Here is a 17,857-nt window from a genome sequence, read left to right as displayed (position 1 = left end):
AGAATTTCTGGGTTAAGTTTCTAACATCAAAGCCAAACACCGAGTGTAAAGAAGAGAGAAGAAAAAATTAACAAACGCAAACAACTTTTTGGTTTTTGGCAGCAACTTAACGGACCAGAATGTTAGTTATGATAACGAAGGTTAAGGTAAAAATGTCAATGAGGTATTTTCAGGAATGTTTTTCTACTTGATGTTGATGTTGAAGTTATTTTGCAGTTTTAAGAGTAGTGTTGGGCTTTATTTCGATATTGGATTTTATGAATTTAGACTTTCAGGAATATCGCCACATATTCTCATAATTGACATAAGTTTTTGGATAAAATCTGATGAGTAATTTTAAATTGAACATTAGCATCGTACGTGGGATGTTATCGAGGTGCACTGGTTAACATGCTTTTTACGCTGAATGCCTGGATTTGATTCCTTGGCTGGACAACTTCGTGAAAATTTCAGCGGTGTGTATTTTCACTCACGTAAAACTTCTCCACCAGCGGTGCCGCACAATGGTTCAGGAATCGATTTTCCTGGCCAAAAATCAAAATTTTGTTTTGTCAAAGATATTTAATTTATATACGGGATTTGATAGTAAACATATTGAAACTAAGGAAACCAAAAAATTAGGCCCAAATATTGGAAGGTGTGGGCGTGGCGTGCCCCTAAAGACGAGCATTTTCCCCAGTTTTTGGAAATACGTCATTTTTGCAAATTTCTGGAGAAAGACGAAGCTATTTCTCTTAAACTATAAGAGTTGTTGTGTTCATTGTTCTTTTATAAGGTAGGTAGGATTGTGGCCTTTAAGAATCGTTTTAGTAAATTACAGTTGCGTTTACACAACATGATCTATTTTATTTTTCCTCGGGTACTAAATTTTATGAAATTCCAAATTTAGTGGACTAGAACTTTTGTGGAACAACATGGAACAAAGTTCTGTTTTCACAGAAAGATGCCCGAAAGTCTCCTCTTCCAGCCCATATATACTTTTGTACCCGTTCCGTTCCGTCCGTTTAACACTTTTTTCAATTTATTGAAATTACATGGGTAAAACTGTGTGTTTTTCTATACTGTTTCCATATGAATTACAGTTTTTTGATACAAATTACAACTTTTTTGAGTATATGAGTTTTTATACGAGTTATATAAGTTTTATTAAAACCCAAGGAGAATTTTTTTAATTTTTGAGAAAATTTAAATTTTTTTTGTAAAATTTTTTTACAAATTTTTGAAAAAAATTCTTTTCGAATTTTTTTTAAGTTTTTTTGGTAATTATTTTGTTTATTTGTTGGTGTTTGACCATCTTTGATACATAGGAAGATATAAAAACCACAAAAACACTCATATTTTGATGAAAAATAGTTAAAAAAATCAAAAGTTAAACTTTGACCTTGAATTTCTCTGCAACTACCAGACCGAACTTGACCGCTTATAATTCGTCTGAAAGCTGATTGTGTTATCTGTCTAAAAAAAAGAATTATGAATATATCTCTATCCGTTCAAAAGTTACAGAATTTTGGCCAGGAAAAAACGATTCTGAACCACTGTGTGCCGTTCGAACCCGGCCATGAAAAGTTGGTCCCGTATAATTGGTCTAAACAAAATCGGGCTGCACTTACTTATATGAGAGGAGTCTCTCAATACATTTGATTGAAAAGGAAATGAAAAAATGTTTTAAAATTTGATCATTTAATATTATGGTGTATTTAACTACTTTACCAGCTTTCAGTGTAGTCTCTTTACAACAGCACTTATAAGGCTCCTGTGCCACCTTCCACTTTAATCGGCAGTAATTTCGCACTTAGAGTCACATATTCTAAATTTCATCAAATTTGGACAGATATAGGGTGTTTGGTACATCAAATACCTCAAATTCGACAAAAAATCATTTGTGAGCTATAACAAAATCTGTATTGATCTTCGAATCTGAATTTAACTGAAGGTGTATGAATAAGTGGGTTATTTCGGGTTTATATTCCGGAAGGTATTGACTTCCCTTAGATAAAAAATTGTACTGTAGTAGTTACTGTTAACATTTCAAACTCTTTGAAGAACGACCTAATCGTGTTAAAGGTTGTACCGGAAGGAATGGATCGACATATTCTATCTTAGGAGTAGTCCAACATACCAATCATGTGAACCAATAATTTTTGTTTGTGACCGTAGAACTTTCGGTATGTTACGTAAACAGGCCCACAAAGGCTTCCTTCGCTAAAATTTTCAAACAACACTCAGGGTAACTTCCGTATGTTTTTTAAGGAAAGATGATTGTTAATCGAAATCGAAGACTTAATTAGTAAATAACAAGTAAAAGGGGGCTATAGTGGGACGGGGCCGATCATGTGATAACATAGACCACTTCACCTGAGCACTAGTTTTCCCCGTAATTTATTTACATATAAGATTGCGAGGTCTCCCTTGTTCATTCGAAGATGTTGTGGGAACATATTTTACATTTACAACATTTTCTTTAGACACATTTCGATAGCATTTACGTTACCCAAGCAAAATCGTGAAAAAATAAAAATGTGAACTTTGACCGCGATTTATTTAAAAAAGCTCTGCTGCTAATTTTTTTTTGTTTTTTGATTTATCTCATCTATACGCAGTAAAATATATGTCATAAATATGTTTGGAACCAAACAAATAATATGAATATAATATTGAAAAATTGATTTCTGGAATAGAAGGGGCACAAATGAAATTCACATATGCAAATTTGCAATCTTGGATGTATAAATAGGGGCTCCAAATGGCGAAAATTGTCTAGCAACAACAACATCTCATATGCCTGAAGATGTTAGCCTAACCAGCTAACGAAACGATCGTCGCATAGCGGTTGATGTGTTTGTAGGACTTCGCTAGATATCAATTTTTCAATGTAATCTCCTTAAGCCATAAAGCTCGATTAATTAAATTAATTAGAAATCTCACAAATAATGGCCTTCGCCCCTAAAAAGGCAAAAACTTAAAAATAAAAATTCAGCTGAGCCCGGCTGGGATTCGAACCTAGGTCGTCGCCAACTAACTGACAATGTTGCCGACGTCTTAGCGTACTGAACCACAATCCACAATACAAATTTGCAATCTTGGATGTATATAAATAGGGGCTCCAAATTGTCTAGCAACAACAACATCTAATATGCCTGAGGATGTTAGCCTAGCCAGCTAAAGAAATGATCGTCACAGAGCGGTTGATGTGTGTACATGGTGCAATAGAAGTCGTAGAAGCGACGACGGGAGGGTGAAAAAGTTAGTTTTTGCTTTGGTGGTGTGTATGCATATCGCCGCCAAACACGTGTGTTCCGTTCTTTATTGTTGTTGTTGCGATTTATTAATCCACAAGCGAAGAGGAAAAGAAAAAATTGGTATGAATTATTTTTGTTATTTTAGGGAGAAAAACATTTTTTCTTCAGTTTCCCCAAGGTAGTCGTTGAATAAAAACGGTAAAGTGAGTATATAAATCAGTGTTTGTGTTTTGTTAAAGAAATTGTGCTTTTTAGTAAGCCCAAAACATTTTATAATTGGAAATTTTATAATCGAATTGAAAGGTGAATGGACATATTTTATTGTACAAGTAAGAAATCACATTTAATGTTGGTAATAACATTAACACATTTCATATACATGCATATATTTGAAATATGGATGTACATATTTATTACATTATATAATCATTTGATTTTAGATGCCGATTTCTTTTGATGATTTCAATTTTGAGGAGAATGTGTTTTATTTTATGTTTAACTAACGAGAAGCGTTCAATGATGTTTCTATTTTGTATCTATCTACGCGTCTGTTGTTGCTTTTGTGTTTGATATTTCTATACATTTCAATAAAAGAACAAATAAGAAAAGCTTTAAGTTCGGCCGGGCTATATCAAAACCTTGACCTATATAAACATTTAATGGCAGAAATATTTCTTAGCCTGTGGAAACACAAAATACAAACTTACAACCGATTCTGTGGTCAAATGGGACTAATACATTCACAATATCTTAAAGTGACGCGTACTATATATGGGGCGTTATATGGGGGCTCTACCAAAACGTGGACCTATATAAACAAACTTTGGTAGAAATGTTTTTCACCCTCTGGAGACACAAAATACGAAATTACCACCAATTCGGTGCTCAAATGAGACTAATTCATTCAAAATATCTTAAAATGACGCGTACTATATATGGGGGCTATACCAAAACGTGGTCCTATGTAAACATTTTATGGTAGATATGTTTCTTAACCTCTTGAAATGCAAAATGCAAAGATACAACCGGTTCTGTGGTCAAATGGGACTAATACATCCAAAATATCTTAAAATGACGCGTACTATATATGCGGCTTTATATGGGGGCTATACCAAAACGTGGACCTATATAAACAAAATTTGGTAGAAATATTGTTTAGCCTCTGGAGACAGAAAAATTACCAAATTACAACCGATTCGATGGTCAAATGGGACAAATATCCTAAAATTTCCTTAAAACGGTGACGCGTCACTTCGTATGGAAGCTATATGAAAACGTGGACCTACATAGACCGCTTTCAATACCAAAAGTCCTACATATATAATAGAGTTTACCAAACTTCAATCCGTTCGGAAGCTAGAGTAATTTCCACAGACGGACGGACATGGCTACATCGATGTAAAATTCCACGCTGATCAAGAATATACATATGTATATAGTTTGTGCGGTCTAAAATGATTATTTCGAGTAGTTACAAACGGAATGACAAACTTAATATACCCCCACCATAGGAGGGTATAAAAACAACCACCGTTTCTAAAATTGTGTGTGTATGTCGGAGTAAGGCAATGGATCTCCGGTGAGCGTAAATTTACTCTCGGTCACCACCAGTTAGAGTCTACACATTTTGTGAGCGAGAGTAAATTTACGCTCACGGGAGACACATTGTCTTACTGTGGTATATGTGTTTTTGTGGAGTTTTGGGTTTGTATTTATATTTCATCTAAACAAATATCTGTTTGCACCCAAACATATATTTGTTTGCAGGACCCAAACATATTTTATGTTTGAGACTGTCACTTTTTGGCTTCCTTGTCTCATAGGATTCTAGTCTTTCTGCCTTTGTAAAAGTCTTTGGTGAGAATATATTGTAACCCTTAAATTATTATATTTTAAATCTCGATTACAGTTTAAAGTTTTCCCATATGTTAATATATACATACATATATACACATCTATTTATATCTGTGCAACTGACAAATACTTTCCTAGTTGTTGTCTTTTGCTTTATTTTATATTTTTATGATTTTGTTCATTTCCACAACTGAAGCCATAACTTTTGATATTTCTTTGTGTACATAAAGTTCGTATACAATCTCAAGGAACACCCTAGAGAAATAAATAATAAAAAAGCCATCCGAATATTGTCGACAGTGCTTTCAACATGTAGCTTGACGTTTTGATGAAACGTCATGCATGCAATCAGTCATCAGTGAACATGTTCTGCAGAATACATGCAATGGTGCATCCTGCATGAAATTGAATCCTTTAAGATTAATATCCTAATTGATTTGTTTTGGTTGTAGTATCGTATGTGTTTTTATACCCTCCACCATATGGAGGGTATAATTAAATTTGTCATTCCGTTTATAACACATCGAAATATTCGAAATATTGATCAGCATAAAATTCTATGTCGATTTAACCATGTCTGTCTGTCCGTCCGTCCATCTGTCTGTCTGTTGAAATAAAGATACAGCTCGCAATTTTAAAGATAGAGACACAATATTTGGTACAGAAGTTTTAATCACTTGCAGGATGCTTGGTATTGAAAATGGGATATATCGGTCCACGTTTTGATATAGCCCCCATAGAACGGTGCCTGCCGATTTTTTGTATTTTTAAGGTTTTAGCTTCATTATCCTACCAAAGTGGCTGAAATTTGGTATTTAGTTGTCGTCGGGTGTATAAAACTTTCCACCTGAAATTTTTTGGTATAAGTCCACGCATTCATATAGCCCCCATAGAACGGTTCCTCCCGATTTTCGGTATTTTGAAGGTTTTAGCATCATTATCACACCGAAATGGCTGAAATTTGGTATTAAGTCTTCATTGGGGGTATAACATTTTCCACCTGAAATTTGTCGGTATAGGTCCACGCCTTCATATTGCCCCCATATAACGGTACCTGCCGATATTCGGTATTTTGAAGGCTTTAGCTTCTGTATCCCACCAAAATGGTTGAAATTTGGTAATTCGTCTTCGTAGAGGATACAAAAAATTCTTCACCTGAAATTTGTTGGTATAGGTCCACGCCTTCATATAGCCCCCATAGAACGGTACCTCCCGATATTCGGTATTTTGAAGGTTTTAGCTTCATTATCCCATCAAAATGGTTGAAATATAAAACATTCCACCTGAAATTTGTTGGTATAAGTCCACGTGTTCATATAGCCCCCTAGAACGGTACTTCCCCAATATGAACCCGAAATGGCTGAAATTTGAAATTTTGTCTTTGTTCCAGTTAACAAATTCTACTCCTCACAGGACTAAGAGCTAAGTACTTTCGTAGATGAAAGGAAACTAATTATTCCATTCTCTTTCAATTTAATTTTGGTGGAGGGTATAAAAAGTTCGGTCCGGCCGAACTAAACGTTGTCTTACTTTTTCTTTGTAAAACTATGTACACATACGTACTCGAACATACTTTCGGGTAAGGAAAAACATTTGATAATTTCACATAACCATCCAGATATGAAAGAGCAGATAATTTACAAGCAACTTGTTGTTTCGTTACCAGATACACGTACTTTTTTGTGGTATACCATAAGAGTACTTATGGAATTTGGGGATTGATGATGAAATGAAAAAAAAAACTTGGATGATATCATAGGAATTCGTGCAATGCATGCATGTTATGCACGGTAGTAATGTTGAAAATTTTTCAGAAAATAAAGTTTTGAAGTTAAGCCACTTAAATTGATAAGTGGCAATTTCCCGTTGCTCATTGATTTGCTCGAAAGATCTGAACACAAAACCTTAAAATCTTTATAATTTCATTGGTATTTCAAATTATCCTAGCCTACAACAATTCCGTTTTTTTATGTGCCACCAACATTGTCTAACGTACCTGCTGTTGTGCAGGATGATATATATGTTCCTTTAAAGTTTTCCACGTTTCTACATAGCGAGATGGCGACAACGGCAACAGAAGCATTGTGTCCTTGTCAAAAAGTTTCCACGTGACAGCAAGTTGTCGGAATTCGAACAGTTGCAATTTGCTTCAACACGTTTTACAACAATAATCTTAATGAATTTGCATACCAATGAGCGAGTGTGGAAGGGGAGGCAATTGGGTGTGTATTGTAGTCATATGGGTTTTGTGTTACAGTTTATAACAAAACTTTACATTTTCGTAATGACTGATAAATGGGCATAATTTTGTCGCATTAATTTAACTGATGTTTCTTTCTTTTCCCGGGAGCAAGGAATTATTTTTTGCATCATTATTATTGTACAACAATTATTATTCATATATATCTTAAAGCATGGTGCTGTAACATACCTACACTTATTGTAAATTTGGACAACACAATATAATCTTAAGTATTCCTTCTGTCTATTGGTGCTCTGTTAAATTATAACGTTTCTAAAAAAGGCTCAATAAATTAAACCTTAAACCTTATGTTTCTTTCTACTTATGCGATATCATTTTTCGTTAAGTTCAAGTTCATATTTTGACGATTTTTAGTCGAGAAGTTTCGTGACCACTGAGAAACTCAAATATCAAATTACAGATAGTTCGGTTAAAAATTGTAGCTAAAACCCTCAAGAGACCGAAAATCGAGAATTGCCGTTATATAGAAGCTATATTAAAGTGTGGACTTATCTTGGCGGAAAAGTTTTATAACTGTAGGGAACTTTAAATGTTAAATTACGGAAGTTCCGTCAAGCAATGTAGCTCAGACCGTCAAAATACCTAAAACCTGGGGGATACCGTTATATGGGGGCTATACCAAAACATGTACTTATATTGACGATTTTAAATGAAGAAGTTTCTTGAAAACTAAGTTCCACAAGTGTCCAATTACAGCTAGTTCGGTTAAAAATTTTAGCTAAAACCCTCAAAATACCGAAAATCTGAGGTACTGTTATAAAATATAGATCTATGTTGACGATTATTAGTGAAGAAGTTTCGTGACCACTGACAACCTAAAATGTAAAATTACAGCTAGTTCGGTAAAAAAATTTAGGTAAAATCCTCAAAATACCAAAAACCATGGACCTCTGTTGACAATTTTTTAGTCTCATTTCGGTAGGACTTACAGTTTCCAAGCAAAATCGCAAATACCTAAAAGAAACCTAAAAATGTGAAATGTCACCGCGATTTATTTAAAAGCCCATCCAGCGATTTTTCATGTCTTTGGATTTTTCTTATCTATGAACATTGCTGTTTCAGAATCCACAAAAACTTTCTAGGTCTAAGCGGTTTTTATTAAAAGTTTGTTAAGGCGCACCGTACATGACATTGTTTTATAAGGAGGCGATGCAGTCAGTGCATTATCCCAATTTGATCTTCTATATCTCAAAAATTGTAAAACCTACGAAAATATCATACAGGTCAATCTTGTAGATAATTTTCACTGCTACAACATTTTTTGGTTCCATTTTGATAGGGCATGCGGTTTCCAAGCAAAATCGTGAAACCTAAAAAAAACCCTAAAAAGCTTTTTACCTTAGTCGGCTTGGCCGACAGAGATATACCCTCAGCCTCGGACCTAAAGAAAAAAATAACACACAATACTTCTGACTATATAATACGATGTCCAACGTTTGAACCAAATCGGTTTCTCCCTTCGAGTGTTATCTTACGTACAGCTGATTTGGTGCCGGCAGGCTCTTTTGGATGTTTTTGGCCATTATATCAAGAAGTAAGGATTTGCTGTTCATATTCGAACCTGTGTCCCGTAGAGGTAGAGGTATCGTGCGCACCAGCCAGACAGACAGAAGTACAGGCGGACGGACATGGCTAAATCGACTCCAAATTGTCTGAAACACATTCCGTCCAAACATAATTGGAGTCCATTAGTACCATTATTTTGATTAGGCACATTTTCCCCGCATGAAAGTGTACTTTGTCTGAACTTTGATCGCGATTTATTTAAAAAGCGCTTTTGCGATTTTTTTATTTTTCTCATCTATGAACATTGTAGTTTCAGAATCTGCAAAAACTTCTCAGGTGTAAGCTCCTTTCATTTAAAGTTGGTTCAAGAGCACCGTGTCTCTCCTTTTCTCCCGATACCTCTGTCGTGCGCTACGCGTTGCTACTGATTGCAATGTAGCCCTTTATTCCGCATTATTTCACTTAGGTAGCAGCACGACACTCCTGGTCATACCATGGATTCCTTGGTGAAGGTCTCTGGTATCCAAGTATTGATTTTGTTACTGTTTGCATGGAATGGGTAATACTTTACCATTGTGCTGATATGTTGTCGAAACGAGGAGTGCTTTAATTAAGCAATTGGGCCAGTTGAGTGGAATATGCTGTGGCTGTAATTTTGCAGCTGTGTGATTGCAGCTTACCGATGTCTAACTTTCATGTTGTGTCTGTATGTACTTTAGTTGCTACGTTTATCGGGTACGTACCCTTGCTACAACAAGGTGGTCTGAGTCTATGTTTGCTCTATGAATGTCTTTCATCTATGAGATAAATTTGATTTCATACTATGAAGTCTGGAGACAGCCAGGTGCCTTTATGGATGTCGAGATGTTTGAATCTGGTGTTGCTTTCTACCACAATTTCCATTCCATTGTCAGATGTTTCACTGTGGAGACTGAATTTTCCGCCTCTTGGGCCAAAGTTATCCTACTTTCCAATTTTGGCATTTAAATCGTCTACACTAGTTTCAATGTAATGGGCAGGACAATGGTCATATGTTTCTTCTAAGAGCTCGTAAAATTTAACGTCGGTCCGTTAGCCATTGTCTTCTGCAGTGGGAGCATGAGCGCAAATAAAGCTGATGTTGAAGAATTCAGATTTAATCTGTATTGTATCAAGTCTCTCAATATCTGGGGTGAAGCTGGAGACCATATGTTTTTACCTCCGACGACAACAAATCCGCTACCAAACTCATGCATTATGTTATAGAGGCTATAACACAGTGCATCACCTTTAGGTGTTGTTGTGACATCTTTCACAATCCATCCTGAATGTCAGTAATATCGGTCATGTACTTTTCAGGTACCTCTGTTAATGAGTTTTAAAACAAACCAGAAACAATAAAATATATATTATTTGAATATCCCCAGCAAAATTTATTTGAATTTGTTCTATGTGAAGCAGTGATTGCATAGTTTTTTTTTTTTTGTTTTTGATGCATTCCACGTAGAGTCGTGAAAAATGCATTCCGTTGTTCACAGTTTGACAATGTCCGATTTGAATCCATTTCATAAAATTTCACATCTAAACAATATTTTCTTTTAAAACTTTTTGCGAATAAAATTCTTAATAGCACAATATGTAATTTATTTAATGCTATTTTAATTACCCAGAAAACATTTTGTATCGAAAAAGCCGATCATGCGTGCAACTGATTTCGGACTACATATTTCTTTGCAGACAAAAAATGTAGTTGAATCATGATTGCAAGTGACTATATCTTATTATGTGAAAGAGGTCTTGATTTTTACAAGGGTATGGGCAACAAAAATTCTTTTTCTAGCATAAAAAGTGATACTCTTGCTCTGTTCCAGAATCTGCAAGAATCTACAAGTTTTTACCACGATAAACATTTTTCCTTTTTGATTTGGATAAAATTGTAAATTTTGGAAGTTGTTGCTGTTCTGAAACAGACCAACTATTATATTTTTATTTGATCTCATTCGCTTTATAGTGATAATTTTGTTTATTGTTGTCTTATTAGGGCGAAGGTCATTATTTATGGAAGTTTTTAATTAATTGAATTAATCGAGCTCACATGACCTAAATAGTTTTGAATTTAAGTAGTTTTGAAGTAGTGTCCTATCTAGCATCATTTCTCAATACATACACATGTACAAATCGAAGGGGGTTTCCTTCATGAATTGTAATGCCTTGTCGAGCTCTTAGCGTTCTAAGCCCCTGCCAATATATCATATCAAACTTCCGAAATGGAAGGCATTACAATTCATGAAGGAAAACCCCCTTCGACTTGTGCATGTGTATGTATTGAGAAATGATTATAGACAGAACACTAGGTTGACTTGATAAGAAAAAGGCTTCAAAAATACTTCATGTCTGTAAATTTGCAATCATGTTTGTATAAATAGAAGTTGTCTTCTAGCCATTTACATCCGATATGCCTGTTGAGATAATTTTGTTAGTTATTATATTTCAATTTCTTTAAATAGTACAACGATTTTTATTATATTTTTTTCATTTAAATGTGCACTTTTTTTATTATATTTTAATATGTATGTATATTAATATAAAAATAATATTAAATGTTTGAATTACCTAAAATTGTATAAATAATAATGGCCTGTTTCACCATGACGATTCGAATTGAAATACGCAAATACCAAACTTATGTTTTTTTTTCAAAAATATTTGATTCATTTGATTTTCAATTCTGGGAATATTTTCCTCAAGATTCATCCACCGAGGACAAAAGGAAAGAAAGTGCAATGCTTTAGAAGTTTGCAAAAATAACACTAATGGTAATGGCTCGACTAGGACAAATGAAAATGCCAAACTCTGGATTTTCCTAGAAACGCTGGGATGGTTGATTGTTGCGATGAAATGGAAAAACTTTCTTCGAATTAGAAAGAATTTCTCCTCAGGATGGTATGAAAAAGAAAAGAAAGAAAAACACAAGATTTTTATTCGAAGGAAGTGAACAATTTGGGATATTATTTGTTGAAAATTTGAGAATTTTGGAACGAGTATTACCACGAACAATGCGTTTATAGGTTAAACAAGAAGTGAAGTTTTATTTACCAGAAAGAAAAAGGGATACCAGTAGGGAAAGAGAACATTTGCATTTAGTACCAAGAGAGAGATGCAAATTTAGAACGAATGAAATAAAACTTAGAAATTGGAAATAGGGTGACCAGAACAGTTAACTTTGACATTAACAATGAGCTTGGTAGTAATAAACAATGAGTTTGGTAGTAAAGCGGGCAATAAGTATAAATTAAAAGTTACCACAACTTTTTGAAATAACTCTTCCAAATGGCCCTCTCTGATATCATGCTTACTAAAGACGGTGCGCCTTAACTAAATTTAAATCAAATGTGCCTACACCTGGGAAATTTTTGCGGTTTCTGAAACTACAATGTTCACAGATGAGAAAAATAAAAAAAAAAAACAAACGCGATCAAAGTTCACATTTTTAGGGCTTTTTTGGGATTTTGCTTGAAAACAGCAAGTCGTATCGAAATGGGATTAAAGTAAATGTTGTAGCAGTGAAAATTCTCTAGAAGACTGAGCTCAATCGTATTTTCGTAGGGTTTACCATTTTTGAGATATAAAAGTTCAAATTGGGACAATGTACTGACTGTAAGGCCCCATATAAAACTATGTCATGCAGGGTGCACCTTAACTAACTTTGAATGAAAACCACTTATACCTGGAAGTCTTCGAGGATTCTGAAAGAGAAGTCTTCATATATGAGAAAAATCAAAAAACAAGAAAAAATCGTTAGAAAAATTTTTAAACAAATCGCGGTCAAAGTTCAAATTCTTAGATTTATTTTGGGTTTTCGTGATTTTGCTTGGTCCTATCGCAAGTCCTATCGAAATGGGGCTAAAGAAAATTTTGTAGCTGTGGAAATTCTCCAGAGTATTGAACGTTATGGTTTATTCCTTGGTTTTTATCATTTTTGAGATATAGAAGTTCAGGTAACATTTTTATGTTTTTTTGTTAGGTTTTCACGATTTGCTTGAAAACGGTAAGTCTTATCGAAATGGGACTACAGAAAATCTTATAGCTGTGAAAATTCTCTATAAGATTGGTTTTCGTAATTTTTTCCTAAGTTGTACCATTTTTGAGATATATAAGTTTAAGTTGGGAATTTGCAGTCATGGCCTTGTTTTATAAATGATTCTGAATTCCTGTCCGCCGCAGACCTATAAAAACGGCTTAGTATACCCTACACCTCACTATGGTAAGGGGTATGTAATATACAAAAGGAGGAGACAGACCCATAGTTTCTTTTGGGGATACAGATAGAATCACCTTATGAGTCGAATTATGGAAGTTCAGAAATAGTTCTAGAAAAAAGTTTGCCAAATTATATCGAAATCGGTTCAGATTTGGATACAGCTCCAATATACATATATATATTTCATAGACCAAACACGCTATTTACGTCCGATGTCAATGAAATTTGGAATTTGTTACGAAAGTTAGTCTAGAAATAAATGTACAAAATTTATAGAAATCGGTTCAGATTTGAGTATAGCTCTCATAAATACTTTCGGCCGATTTGTTGTGTTCAATACACATAACACGCCATATCTGTCCAATTTGGATGAAATGTGGAACTTGTATTGGAAGTTGGTATAGAAACATGTAAATGTACCAAATTGTATTGATCAAATTAGAATTTAAGAATTATCGATTTGGGATATTTGATGCACCAAACATGCTATATCTGTCTATTTTGATGAAATTAGGAATGTATGACGGAATTTGGTTATATTGAAATCGGGCGAGATTTGGATATAGCTCACATATATATTTGAATTATTCGCAGTGGTGTAGTGTATCATATAGTCGGCCCCGCCAGACTTCGATTCTTTCTTTACTGGTTTTTATTGACATAAGTTTTATGCTTCTTTAGTATACATACACACAGTATTAGTTCGTGCGGAAATTGACATATCATCACGCAATTTACGAAGCAGAGACGAAGTATTTACTAATGGCCCTAACACATTAAAAGATACTCGAGTATTTATCAAGAACATAATGCTTGTGACGAAAAAAGTTTGTTTTAGTAAATCTATAAATTACTTATCATCTTAAACTTACAAAAATCTGAAAGAAAAACATCTATTAACAAGTGGAATGTCGCTAGAAACTGTGTGAAACAAAACTTTTGCCATTCAAAAAAAAAAAACTGAGCAGACATTTATGTTTACCCAAACCCTCCAAAGAAAGTGGAGACACAAAGTGGTTAATTGAAAAATTCTACGAAGTTCAATGGTACGAGAGGGAATGAAAATAATCATTCTTGTTGACGAAGGCAAAGCCAAAAGCTGCGAGTGGAAAATTCTTTGCTTTATTAAATACAAATATTTTGCATTTTAAATAAACATTTACTTTTTGAATATTTCACATGGGGATGAGGTTAGACAAAATTCTTGTACATTGACAATTGTTGTTTGAATGTTTGTATATTTATTTGTGTATGATTAAATTAAATAAAAATATTCAATTTTAATATTAAAGTTTTAATGTTTTGCTTTTAGTGCTAAATTTGACAATTAACATAAAGCCAGCAGTCTTCTGGACATTTCAAATATAATTATTTGCATTAAAATGTTCTATTAATTTTTATTAAAAATTACAGTGAATAGCAAGAAAAAAGTGAAAGTTCTTGAAATATTTAAACGTTCTATGTTGTTATGTCGTAGTATCGGATATTTGGTATCGAAAATTACCATAAAAATTCTAACTATATGCATTTAGAAATTTATTGTTTAAATATTCATAAATCAAATGTATATGTATTTGTTAAAATCAATGAAACTTCAAAGATCAAAATAAGAAAATCTGTTAATGCAAACATTGCCCTTATTTTGTTAACGACTGAAGTTTTACTTCAAAAGACTTTGCACAAACTTTTCCCCATTCAATATAGGAAAATAGAAAACAAATCGATAATCAAAGTTCAAAATAAGGAAACATTTTAATGCAAAGATTGCGATTATTTTTTAAAGGCTACAGTGCCGCATAAAAAATGACTTGCACAAACTTTTCTTCTTTCAAATAAGGGGAAAACAAATCGAAAACTTCACAATGTAAGAATTTTCTCTTTCTGTTTACATACATTGTTCAATTCAAAAATTGGTCATTGCTTAAAATTGGTGCGGCAAAATAATTCTTGTTGACGAAACGCAAAGCCAAAAGCTAAGGGCAAAAATAAACTTGGCTTTTAAATCAAATATTCTAAATAAACAATGGCATTCAAAGCATTTATAGGAAAACAGAGGGCAGACGGAATTCTGTGTAGTTGATTTTGTTCTTAAAATATTTCAAAAATAGAATATGAATATTTATATGATTCGTAATTAAATTTGAGTAAAGATTATTTATTAAAGGGTTATACATAGTTGTGCAGACCAACAAAAAACTCATTTTTCATGATTATTTCAAAGAAACTAACAATATTTTTAAGAATTTCTTTCTTTCACCTGAGAGAGCACATTTTGTACCACTTTTGGAATTTTTGTTGTTGACAAATATTGCATAGTTTTGTGGTAAATGACTACCTGCGAAACCGTTTTTTTTCTAAAAGCGTTTTGCTCGAAAATGAATGGGCCGATTTTCGTATATTTTGTGGACGTTTTAAGGACCCAATAATTTTGTCTTTAAGATAAACAGAATTTAAAAAAAATTGTGAACTGTAAAAGTCTAAATTTCGATTTTAAGCAAAACAATTAAGAAAAGCGTTAAGTTTGGTCGAGCCGAACTTTTTATACCCTCCACCACGAACTGTATTAAAGTGAATAGGAACAATTAGTTTAATTTCGTTTATGAAAGTACTTAACTCTTCCTTTTATTGCAGGAGTAGTACGTATATCTCAACTGATAATAACAGCTCCAATACAGCTCATATGGGGCGACTTTTTGTTCTTTCCAAAACATGGGCCAGTATTTAAAATTTTCCGAATTGAGCGAAATACATACAATTGGGCAAAACTAGGCCTAAACCTGGATATTCTGGATTTGGACAGTAAACAACATCGGGAGCACCGTTCTATGGAGGCTGTATAAAACGTTGCCTGCACCGATAAATTTCTGGAGGAAAGTTTCGTAACTCCAGCGAAGACTAATTACCAAATTTCAGTTATTCCCGTTGAGTAATGTGGCCAAACTTTGAAAATATCGAAAATTGGGAGGAACCTTTCTATGGGGGCTATATAAGTTTTATAACACCAACGGAGACTACCTTTTAAATTTTATCCGTTTCGATGGGATATTGAAGACACAACTTTCAAAATACCGAAAATCGGGTAGTACACTTCTATGGGGGATATTTGAAGAAAAGGCCTTTTATATACTAAATTTCAATCATGAGTGGTATATTGAGGCCGCAACCTTCAAAATGCCGTAAATCGGGAGGAATTGTCCTATGGGGGTATTTCAGGACGTCGACCTATACCGGCACATTTCGGGTGGAATGTTTCATACCCCTATAAAAAACTTAATACCAATTATCAGCTATTTCGGTGGGGAAAGAAGACTAACTACCTAATGTCAATCATTTCAATGGGATATTGAGCAACCTTCAACATATCGAAATTCGGGAGGTACCGTTCTATGGGGACTATATGAAGAAGTGCACCTACACCGACACACTTCATATGCCTCTAAAACCCAAATGAAGACCAAATACCAAATTTCAGCCATTTCGGTGGAATATTGAGGCCACTACCTTTAAAATACCGAAAATTGTGATACACCGTTCTATTGGGGCTATATGAAGGCGTGGACCTATAGCGACAAAATTCTGGGGGAAAGTTTTATACCCCTAATGAAGACATAGTACCAAAAAATCTGTCTCGCTTAACGACAAGATTTGTATACCCTCCACCATGATATGGAGGGTATAGTTAAATTTGTCATTCCGTTTGTAACACATCGAAATATTAAGCAGAGACCGTATAAAGTATATATATTTTTGATCTGTCAAAAAAGCTAAGGCAATATATAGCCCCCATAGAACGGTACCGCTTGATTTTCGGTATTTTGAAGGTTTTAGCTTCATTTTCACACCGAAATGGTACTTTCCCCCCGAATTTTGTCGGTAAAGGTCCATGCCTTCAAATAATCCCCATACAACAGTTCCTCCAGATTTCCCGTATTTGCTAAAATTTGGTATTTAAGCTACGTTGGAGGTAAAAACTTTTCCGACTGAAATGCTTCGGTAAAGGTCCATGTTTCGATATGTGCCCATAGAACCTTTCCTCCCGATTTGTCGGTATTTTCAAGGTCTTAGCCTCATTTTCACATCGAAATTGCTGAAATTTTGTACTTAGTCTTCATTTGGGGAATAAAACTTTCCATATGAAATTTGTGGGTATACATAGGTCCACACCTTCATATAAGCCCCATAGAACGGTACCTCCCGATTTACGATATTTTGAAGGTTGTGGCCTCAATATCCCTCCGAAATTGCTGAAATTTGGAATTAAGTCTTCGTTTGGGTATACAATTTTCAACCTGACATGGCTGAAATTTGATATGTAGTGTACATACCTCCCGATTTTGTATTTTTTAGGTAGTGGCCTGAACATCCTACCGAAATGGCTGAAATTTGGAAATTAGTTTTCGTTTGAAGAAATTTGTCGGTATATGTAGCCCCCATAGAACCCAGAAGATAAAAAACTTACTCTCAAAAAAACTATCCATATCCCATTAACCTTTATTGCCCAATTGTATGTATTTCGACGTGTCTTTTTTTTTGTCAAATTTTCCGACCGATATTGCTGTAATTTGGTGTTGTATTTAGTCAGAGGATAGGGAAAACAACGATGAGCTCCTTTAAAGAGTGTTGCTACATTTTCCTTTGGAATCTCAATGGGTAGAAAACCTCCACACAGAAAATTATCAGTATAAAGTGATTATAATCAGTTAAGATATTATTCTACCCCTAGGAATTATATTTAACGTAGAGAAAGAACTTAGA

Source organism: Musca autumnalis, unplaced genomic scaffold (genome assembly GCF_047663935.1).
Source record: "Musca autumnalis isolate F117 unplaced genomic scaffold, ASM4766393v1 scaffold_3, whole genome shotgun sequence".
Lineage (NCBI taxonomy): Eukaryota > Metazoa > Arthropoda > Insecta > Diptera > Muscidae > Musca > Musca autumnalis.
The sequence above is the reverse complement of the archived record's forward strand: the minus strand, read 5'-3'. Positions refer to the sequence as shown.